At 40.2% G+C, this 11,272-nt stretch overlaps 1 non-coding gene across 1 annotated transcript; it reads left to right on the top strand.

Annotated features, from left to right (window-relative positions):
* The first annotated feature begins 4,921 nt into the window (after positions 1-4,921).
* Positions 4,922-4,994, top strand: trnat-ugu. The gene has a single exon. It is a non-coding gene; the product is annotated as a tRNA-Thr (tRNA).
* Positions 4,995-11,272: the final 6,278 nt, after the last annotated feature.

The following is an 11,272-nucleotide window of genomic DNA, read 5'->3' as shown; positions in this document are numbered from 1 at the left end:
ATTATTCATGTGCAAACCATGTCAGTGAGCGTCAGCAGGGTATTCAAATAGCCATTGGGCCATCACAGCCGTGCTGAGATCAGCAAGCTCGGCACAGATCTGGGATTAAACCTTGGCTCTTCCCGGTATGAATGCTTCAGCTGCTCACTAGATATTGGCAGGGAGGAATGTGGGGGGGGGGAAAGAAAGTGAGCTGAACATGGCTATTTTTTCATTTTTATCAAAATCCTTGCATTTGATATAATGCCTTATCATGTTTTTTTAGGGATTATTGCCCAAGGAAAATGATCTGCCAATTAACTAACAACCGTGTTCTGATTTACTGCTAGGTAAACACGTGTGTGGAGTTAGGAAACTTGCCTAAAGTTTCGCCTTCCCCTGGAATCGAACCTGGGTCCTCTCACTTTCGAGGCGAGTGCTCTAACCGCTACTCTACAGGACTCCACTTTTTGAAGCAGGCAGAGATGAGCCCAAAGAGTTTCCTTCCAGAATTTGTATTTACTTTGGAGTTGATAACAATTTACATTCATGTAGTGGGAAAAACACTTATCAAAGCACTTCCGGTTAAACACAGGGATCCTTACAAATCTGATAATGGGTATACTGCAGAGCTGACTTTGTTGTGCTTTTCGCTTTCCCTCATTACTGAGATCTAAAATTCCTATCGCCTTTATTTTTGCATTTTTAAAGCACCTTGGGATGTCCTTCTGATATGAAAAGTGCTATGAAATTGTGATTTGTTGTTGTTTTTAAAAAAACTATTTACCGAAAGATCATTTTTGATTTATCAATAACGTAAAAGCTGCAAATTCAACCTCTACAGAAAGGGAAAGATGCTTTTACACAGGACAATTATATGTTAATCCGTATTTTGAGATTAAGGTAGCTGGAATTTTTTTTTCCGGGCAGCATGTTCAAATGCAGATTAACAAAGTTTAACCAATGCTTGTGGAACCAGAGTGGTAGGAGCACATTTATCTATCTCGGTGTAAACAAAACTTATGACAATCGGTAAGGCTGTTTTGGTGCCTGTTTTTTGTGCCTATTGCATGGCAACAAGTCCAGGAAAAATTCCAGCCTTGCTGGCCTGAACAGATCAATGTTCTGTATGAAACATTAATAACTTTTCCATTTTTTGTAAATTACTTTGGGAGGAATGGTATACACATAGTATTATTTTCTTGCAAGATTCCAGTAAAACTATCGATTAACTGCTTTAAAGGACAGGGACTATTGCTAGACTACCATAATGTCTTATTGGATATTCACTGTAGGAAATTCAGACCACTAGAAATCCTGGACAGAATCATGTTTGGGATTAGAACTGTGTATTTCATTCACCAATTTAATTGCAATTTGTGTCTTTCCATTTAATGAGTTCAGGGAACAGCAAACCTTCAATCCACTATAAATATCCCTTTATATGAGACATTAAACCCATGTTTTGGTTGACTGACTGCCTGTTTTGGTGGGTTAGGTGGATGTTTAAATGATCCCACGATAATATTTTGATAAAGAACATAGAGTTCTCCGAGTATCTTGGTCAAAGATCCTCCCCCATCCAAATTCAAAAAAGATATGTGTGAGTACAGTAGTTTGTGTGATGTTGGCGACTTTAACACAAATTAGTGACATTAGCACAGATTAGTGGCCACAGTTTGCTTAAATAAATCAGTAAATTTCAAAGTAACTCATTCCGTGAATAGCTTTGAGATATTGCAATGGAATACGGCGCTAGAAACGTTATTCTGCATTTTGTGGTTGAAGCTGGATAATCATTTAATTTTATCTGAGGTATTTTTCCCTAATTTGGGATTGTATTAACGTCCTGTGCACAGAGTTTATTGTACCTTACTTCATTTAATCACGATAGCTTGATTGAAATAAGCTTTTTCAGAAAAACGTGCAGATTCAGTGATCTAAAGCAAACCACAGAGCTGGGTTGGTAATCATCTATGAGCCACGTGAGCTTGCAGATGAAGTAATTGGGAACATTATGCTTGGATTAGGAATTCCATGATAATGGGACTGAATGGAAAGGATCTGGTACTTTGGAATTCACTCATAATAGCAGTGAATGACAGCATTTGATCCATTGGAATTCACTTATAATGGGATTGAATGGAAGCATTTGGTCTGAAGGAATTTCTTTAGAATGTGAGTGAATGGGAAGTGATTTGGTTTGTAGGAATCTGCTTATAACTGGGTGAATGCAAGTGATTTGGTCCATTGGAATTCAGTTACAATGGGAATGCATGGGAAGGAATTTGGATCATTGGAGTCTGATATTTAATGGGCCTGCATTGGAAGCGATGTGGCCCACTGGAGTTCTGTGATTGCATTGAAATTGTACTTTGATCAGGTGCACATTTATAGGAGTTCACTGTTTTATTTGAGGACATTTAATTATGGTGTACAGTGGGGTGCTGTGTCTGGAAAAGCTCTTTTTGGAGAGCAAAGGGAGCAGGATGCTTGTTCAGGCTCATCATCTTTGCATTAGTGCTATGGGATATTTACTTTCCAACAGGAAAAGCGGATAAGACCTTGTAGTGTATCGTGGACTAATAATAATAATAATAATCCTTGCATTTGATATGTGATACGTCTTCTAGACGTCTCAAAGCGCTTCACAGAATATGCTGTAAAGTGAATTGACTGTATATTTGTGGGCGAAACGTGGCAGCCAATTGCGCACAGCAGGTCCCACAAACAGTCGAGGATTGAAAATGACCATTTTATTATTTTTTTTTGTTTTTTGGAGGGATTATTATTAGACGTGTGGAGTAAGGAAACTTGCCCAAGGTTTCGCCCTGACTGGAATTGAACCCAGGTGTCTCGCTTGCAAGATGAATGCTCTAAGCACTGGGCTGCAGGACTCCACTAGCAGCACTTCCTAACATTACACTGGAGTGTGTCTGTATGGAGTGTGTCTGTATTTGTCTGGACAAAGTTTCTAACCTATGGAGCTAAGTAATTACTGCCTGGAAGATACTACAATAGTCTGAGTATCGCATTACAAAAAAAATCTATTTTACTTCTATGCATTCTGAAAAGCTGCGCACCTGTGTAGCCGCAGACTATTTGTGTGCAACTCTTGCATTTACTAAGATGTGCATAAATTCCATTTCATATTGTTCACATCTTGCTAAATACTTGCTTTATCTGTTTTGGTGTGACTTAGTAATAAACAGCACAACAGAGGAAGATGCAGCAGTGTAACTTTTTAAAAAATAATTGGGGCTTTTATGTAGTTTGTAACCTGATACTCTTTTGAGTATGTGAAAAAGATATAATGGCTCTTTTTTTCTTTTTGCTTTAATAAATCACAAGTTCAAATAGGTGATGTCCTTGGGGCTTTGTGATCATATAGCTTGTCAATGCTTTGGAATCTGTTCTTTTTCTCACTGTTATAGTCTGGTAGCTTACAATGATACAGCAGTCTGTTGTCTTAAACCTTTTTTTATACATTTATAATAATAATCCTTGCATTTGATATATCACCTTATATCTTTGAGCCATCTCAAAGCGCTTCACCAAATATACGGTGAAATGAATTGACTGTATATTTTGTGGGTGAAACGCGGCAGCCAATTGCACACAATAGTGTCTCACCATCAGTCGTGCATTGAGTCACCAAATTATTATTTTTTGAGGGATTGTTACCCTATTTTGGGACTTGGGATTTCTAAATGCTTTTAAATGCTTTAGCTTTAGGCTGGTCTGCAGTTTCCGGCGCGGACAGGGAGTGGGTGGCAAAAGCTCCAATACTGCCTTGAAAAAATGAAAGGAATTTATGTCTAAGAAATCTTTCCTTCTAATTGCCTGACAACCAAGAACAAAGTTGAGGTTACTTGGTGTACAGACAATTTTTAAAAAAAAAACAGAAGTAAAATAGTTTGAGAAAAGGGAAAATAAAATCTTCAAATAGTTTAAAAATGTTACCATTTGTAATCCCAAGGATGGATCCTGTTGCCAGCAAATGCCCTTCCCAAAACCTCTGTCTTATCTTGCCTGAATGAGAGCGTGTGATACTGGAATTCAAATAATTTTCACTGGGGGCAGGGAATCCTCCTACTCAGCTCCTATTAATCCTGCAAGCCAAAGCCCTAAAGGCGAGGGTGGTCCTAGCTGGACAAGAAGAGGGAAAGCTTGCCAGACAGTGATATCAATGGCAAGCTATGTGGTTGTAGCTGGTTAGACTCCAGCAGTTACCCCAACACGCACTCTGGGCTCCCCAAACCTTGGCTCCTGCCAACCTGTGCCTAATCCTGTCTGGAATTGGGTGAGCAGGATGAGTCCCTCCAGAGAGAGAGTCCATATTCAATTCCAACAATCTATCTCTGGAATTTCCACGCGTAGGTGGGATGCATGGCACTCTTTAGTTTGGTTTGGATACTCTTAAGCGCAGTGGTGGGTTACCGCATGCATCAAACACCCGGTTGATCCAACAAAAAAAAATTAGTCTCCAAAATAAAACATTGGTTTAATCACCTGTTGTAATACTGCTGATTAATTGCTGAGAGGCTGTTCGGCAAGTACGTGAGTAACTCGTGAGTAACTCTTGCGTCTCTTGCAGAAGGTTCTGAGCTAGATAGGCAAATTCCCTGTCTTACAGGTGGCTTGGTTCACCTGTTCCTTAATTGCCATATTTGATCAGGACAAGTCGCGACTTGGATATACTGTGCTGAATGGAGGGGTTTCCAGTTTCTGTCTGCGTTGGCCAGAGTTAAATTATACTGATTTATGTGTCCTGTTCCCTCTCCTCATTCCTCTGTTCCTGCAAAAAATGGCCAGGGTGCTGCCTTGGTTGTCTGGGTCGCTACCCTGCTTGAGGGGCACTATACAAATGTAGGTTGTTGTTGGTTGTAGTTTTGCTTTACTCCAGAATGTGTCCATAGTTTATAATCGTGCTGTTTACTGGAGTCCTGTAGCTCAGTGGTTAGAACGCTCGCTTTGTAAGCGAGAGACCCCGGGTTCGATTCCCGGCAGGGTAAAACCTTGGGCAAGTTTCCTTACGCTACACTCCTGATAATAATCTCTCAAGAAAAAAATAATAAATTAGTCACTTCATTTCATGACTGTTTGCAATTGGCTGCCGCGTTTCACCCACAAATATACAATCAATTCACATTACAGTCTATTCCGTGAAGCGTTTTGAGACATCTAGAAGACATGAAAAACGCTATATCAAATGCAAGGATTATTATTAACCATATTGTGCAATTCAAGTAGAGTCACAACAAATGTTATTCCCATTACTGTTTCTTGAGCTAAAACGGCTTAATAATAAAGGTCATAATTTACAGTGTTTGGGCAAAAATCTGAAATAATCCAATCTTAACAGTTGGAACAAATCAAAGCCTCTTACTGTTGCACAAATCCAACATTAATATTGATATTAAAGGAGGTTTGTCTTATGAGCTGTTTCGGAGTGAATTTAGACCACTTGGATAACCAGGGATTGCACCAAAAGTGTTTTGAATGATTCAAGAGTAACCATGGGTGGCCTTCCCCTCATCTGAAGGTGGGAATCTGTGCTGGGTATAGTTCCTTGCTTGTACGATTAGTGTATCTAGATTGTTTGTGTTGCCTGCTTGTTTAGTCAGCAAGGGTGAGTTTGGTCCTGGGCCCACATTACTTGCCCTTTCTGGTATGTGTTACTGGATAGTGTGGAGTCCTATAGTGCATTGGTTGGAGCACTTGCCTCACAAGCAACAACAACAAGATTCCATTTATTGAGAGCCTTTCACGTCGGGAGGACGTCCCAAGGCGCTGGTGAGAGGAAGCGAGAGGAACCGGTTTTGATTCCATAGGAACAGGAAGGAGTAGGCCATTTAGCCCATCGAGCCTGTTCCGCCATTCTGTAAGATCATGGCTGATCTGTACCTCAACTCCAATTACCCGCCCTTGCCCCATATCTCTTGATACCCTTACCTAACAAATATCTATCCTCCTCAGTCTTGAAAATTTGAATGAACTATATCAAATAGTCCACTATATCAAATACAAGGATTCTTATTATTATGATTATTATTAATAATCGAGGAGAGGAGCTGTGCATCACTCTGAAATATGTATGTGTTAAATATTTTAAAGTCACTTTTTAGAACAAGCTTTTGAATTTAATGATAACTTCTTTAAAATTATAACAATTAAGTTACCTTGAAGGAATAGCTAATTCCTCAACATTTTGCCTGTAAACCTGAGTATGTGGCCCTTTTAGTTCAGACAAGAATCTGTGTGCTGAGTGAATACAACAGCAGGTGTAATGAGAAGGAAATTTATCTAAAGCTTAGGATTCTCCGGATAAAATTGATTTGTCACTTACTGTGTATGTTTATAAGCTTATTTAATTATCCTGGTCCTGAAAAATCCATAACTAGCATTGAACAGTTTTTTTCGGGTGGCGTTAGGGTTAGCGTCAGGCGGGTGTCTGGCGCATGCAGAAAACCTAAGAGTTTAATGTATCCCAACTACACATGGAAATTCCAGAGATAGATTGTTGGAATGCAATGCACTCTCTCTCCCTGGAGGGACGCATCCCGCTTACCTAATGCCGGAAAGTATTAGGCCCGGGTTGGCAGCAAGAGTCAAACGTACAACTTTGCAAGTGCAAAAACAAAAGCAATTTATGCTTTTTTTTGTACCTTGATCCATTTACTCAGTCACTAAACGAGTCATTCCAAACAAACGGAAGCTGTTTAGTAAATAAGATTGCATGCAAAGTGAACCTTTGAAAATATAATGCTGGCTTGAGGTGGATCTCGGCAGTGATTGAACTGACTATATAGTGTGCTCTGGATGTAACGAATGAGCAGTTGTGCAATGTTTTTATGCTTGGATCAGGAATTGTGAGTGGGAAGTGGTTTGGCCCAGTGGAATTCTATGCTCGGGATGAAATATGCATTTTCGTTTGATTCCACGTTAGAGCAAAGTATTTTTCCCTCAAGGAGGTGACTTGAGCATGATTGGATATCTTAAAGCTCTGCTTTGTTCAAAGGAACTATGTTGTTTTACAGCTAGACTTGGTTGCTGAAGTATAAAGTGGCCATTTCTGCATTACAGTAAGCTTCTTGACAGTTCTGCAGTACTAACCGTCCCGTGAATGGCATCTCTCTGCAAGCTCTATGTGCAATCTACTCACAAGACGGTCTTCCCCAGAGCCTTTTGCTGATTTTCAAAGAAATAACTTGAATTTTTACTGTGACGTATTGCGTCAAAATGTCTCCCAAGTGCTTTACAAGTAATTGCTGTCAAACGTAGCGACTGCTGTATTTGTAATGGACATGGAAGCTATTTTGCAAGGAAGGGAAAAGTGGCTTGAAGTTGCATTTGTTGACTGATTCAATTCCATTTATCCAGGATAGTTGGGACTTATTTGTAGCTCTAGCGTTCACTAAGGTTTCTAACTACCCAATGGTGTTAGTTCTTTCTGCTTCTCCCTCAGTGGAAGAGCACGTTGCCAGTTGACAACTTGTTTGCAGGCCTTAAGAAAATGGGCAAGGGTGGCCTGGAGTGACCTGCCTCTGCCTGTTCGTCAAGGTCAGTCATGACTGGAATGTATTTGCTGCTCTGACAGTGAAGGACTCCGCTCTGAACCATCCCCAAGAAACACATGAATCAAACTATTGATGTCTTCTAGAGTACTGCACAAGCACATTCACAAGGCTGTCGAGAGAAACTAAAGCAAACTGTATTTTTTCCACTTTTTATGTTGAAATTCTGTTTAAATGCAAAGAGGACGAAATTAAAGCTATTATTAGTAATAATAATAATTGTTGCACTTGATATAGACACTTGTCGAAGCACCTTTGAACCGCTTCAATGGACTATCCTACTTACTGTAAAGTGTAGTGACTATCTGCAGGGGAATGTGGCAGACAATTTGCACATGTTGCACAAACAGCTTTAATGTGTCTGTGTAAAAGAATAGTGGACGCCTGTATTAATTTAAAAAAAAATGCTTTCAGAAGATCCCCCCCCCCACCCTTCACTCCCTCCCCCACAGAAACAGCTTTCATTATTTTTACGTGGTTATTTTTGGAGGCGCATTGAGCCTATATTCTCTTTCCCTTTGCTCTTTCTCTGCTTGCCCACCTCCCGCGCCCTGGCTTCTGAATGTTCCTATTTTAACTGACATTAACTCTGAAATGTATCAAACCAGGCAAAGTTTGCTTTGTTTTCCCAGGAATACATAAAATTCCAGCAAAGGAGTAAACTGTGGTAAGCTAATAATGGTAATTGCTTTTACCTTTTTTTAGAAATATTGAGATTAATCTTTGTGGTGAATAGTAGGTTCTCACATTACAGTATTAGTGTGCGAACCAGATTAGTCTTCTTGAGGGTAATTCCACAAGTCCCTTCACCTCCTCCCCCCTGATAATCATTCTGCCAGCGCACAAATCTAGCTTCCAGGTGCAAATCCTTTATGAATCTTCGCAAGCAAAGCCATGTGAAATTTTTTTTTACTTGTTACAGCACCTGAATCGGAACCTCAGCCCGGTTTTGAGTCAACACCACTGCTGTGTTACAGTCTATTCTGTGAAGCGCTTTGAGACGTCGAGAAGACGTGAAAAGCGCTATATCAAATGCAAGGATTATTATTATTATTATTATTAATCAGAAACTAATAGAGTTAGACGCTAGTGTTTCAGAAATCTACATCTAAGCAAAAGCTTTGAAAAATGAATGGTTAGAATTATAGATCTTAGTAGAAATTGTGGAGGTCTTGCTTTCTTGTTGTGAAGTGGAAGGGTCCTGAATATTTTTTACCAGGCAATAAAATCAGGGAATTACTGATTTATAACAATGTTTGAATAGAGTGTACACATTTCTAGCCAGTCAGAAAATGCCCCTCAAGGTGTTGATCAGAGATTTGGACCTAAGCTGGGAGTTGGGATCAGAAGGGGTGAACGGCAGGGAGAGTAGAGGTAGGAGGTTGACCAACACAGTTGAAGAGGAGGTTTTCGAGAATATATTGTAAAGTGAATTGACTGTATATTTTGTGCCCGAAACGTACCTGAGGGAAGTGTATAGAATTCCAGTAGCGGGAACACAATGGGAACGGGAACAAAAGACTTGTCAAGTGCATCAAAAGCAGCTTCACAAGAGCCACAGGTAATGTGCTGGGAAGCCAAGGCACGCAGGGACATGTTGACTTGTTAGTGGGTGTCAGCGACCGCTTTGTAAAAGTTCCAATGAAACACCAGATCAAATTTGATCCACGTTTAAAGATTTTTTTTTAAAAACCTTTCTTTTATTCACCGTGCACTCTCTAGTGCAAACGGAATCTAGTCTCATTCTTCTTATCAGACTTGTTTTTAAAATTGAAAAGTGATGCGCAGAGACTTTGTGGGAGAGTGAGAAATGTTGACAAAGTGACCATAGAATTAGCTTTTGATTTATTTTAAGTCTGCTTTAAGTTGCTTAATTAACTGTAACTGAAAGGAATAGTAAAACTAAAAGCATAGCTTGAGGAGACTGCATTTATACACACGGTTACAGATAATATTTATCACGATACAGTGCTGTGTTCAATTAAGCGTGGGCTGTGTAAAATCATTCAAAAGGCAACAGGACAAAAAAGTTTTAAAAAATTAAGGAATGTGGGGAAAGAGCTGGGAAATGGAATGAATAATAAAAGAGAAGCTTAGCGCAGAGGTCATTGTAGCACAGATGCGATGGGCTGAAGCGCCTCCTGTGCTGAAAAATTCCATGGGTCTAGGTATTTTGGGCACTAGTATCTTCAGGTGGAAGTGTTGTTAAATGCTCCGAGACGCCGCCCCAAGTAAAGGGTGTGCGCTATATAAATGCAAGTTGTTGTTGTTCTATCTTGTGTTGTAAGCACTGCAGCACGTGGAGCGCTATTATAGGTGCCAGAACATTAAAGTTTGGCTGTACCAAATATCTCTGCTTTCTTTCAGTCTGCGGTCAGTATTGCAGCTTTTAGCCCTAAAATGCACTATCACATGAATTGTTTCCCTGTAATAAATGTTGTTCCCTCTGGGATATTTGCTGTCATCTTCTAAGTTTGTTTGAAAGGTCCCTTACCCCCCCACCCCCAAAAAACGTTGCTTTCTCTGATGCTACTCTGTTAAAAGTTGAAAATAACAAGAAGTTACATTTATACAGCGCCCCTCACCCAGAGCGCTTGACTCCCCTGACGTTTCAGGAGTGAGTAGGAGGGATCCAGGTTTATTTTTAAGTTTTCATTTCTATTTCCCCCCCACCACCCCATCCTGATCTTATAGCTTGGGTTGGGAACTTGTGTTGGGAATTGCAGGTGAACTCGTATCTTTTCACACGGACACCACATGCTGGTATACAATGCGCTGTAGCACATTGCCCTTGCTGCGGGATGCTCATGTTGTACTGTAAATTGGAGAATGTGGTGTGGTAAAGAAAATTTCACGCTCCCAATTGATCCATTGCAGCAAGCGTACACAAATAAATTCCTGGTCGTTTCATTTTACGGGAAAGCAGAGTTTAAATGGCCGTGAATGTTTCCCTATTCACAGTATTGGTCAAGTTGTAATGTTAGCTCCAAGGGGACATTTAGGTGTATGTGTAGTAGACATGTACTGTTAGACTTAATGCAACCAAAGTAACTTTAGACTTTTCTTGGCTCCTTCCAGCCGAGAATCAGTGTCTCCACATTCTCTTCCCTCCTGGGATTGTTCTGCCAGCCCTTTTGCCTCGAGATACTCCTTGCTCGCGAGCACGAACAACAAAAAAAGCAAAGCCCGAAATGAAAGTCAAGGAAACAAAGCCAGGAGGGAAATGGAAACTGGAGAAGCGAAATAAAAGAAAAGCTGCAATTTTAGAGACAAATGAAAAATGAAACTCAAAAAGGCAATGATATTAAAGTGATCTGTCAGCTTGGCTCAGTTGGTACTCTTGCCTCTGGGTCAGAAGGTTGTAGGTTCAAGCTACACATTGAGACTTGAGTCCACATTGCGCTCAGATAGTCCAATGGAGTCCTGAAGGACAGTTGCATTGTCAGAGCAGGTGTGACGGCCTTTGAATGAAGCATTATAGTAAGAGTATAATAATCCTTGCATTTGATATAGTGCCTTATCACGTCTTCGTGACGTCTCAAAGCGCTTCACAGAATATATTCTGAAGTGTAGTGACTGTATATTTTGTGGGCGACACGCGTCAGCCAATTGCCCACAGCAGTGTCCCACAAACAGTTGTGGATTGAGTGACCAAATTATTATTATTTTTAAGTGATTATTACCCCTGGAAAAGTGATCCGCCAGTCGACTAACAC

This window comes from Callorhinchus milii, unplaced genomic scaffold (genome assembly GCF_018977255.1).
Source record: "Callorhinchus milii isolate IMCB2004 unplaced genomic scaffold, IMCB_Cmil_1.0 Scaffold113, whole genome shotgun sequence".
NCBI classification, from domain to species: domain Eukaryota; kingdom Metazoa; phylum Chordata; class Chondrichthyes; order Chimaeriformes; family Callorhinchidae; genus Callorhinchus; species Callorhinchus milii.
Note: the sequence above shows the minus strand (reverse complement) of the source record. Positions and strands in the feature narration are given on the sequence as shown.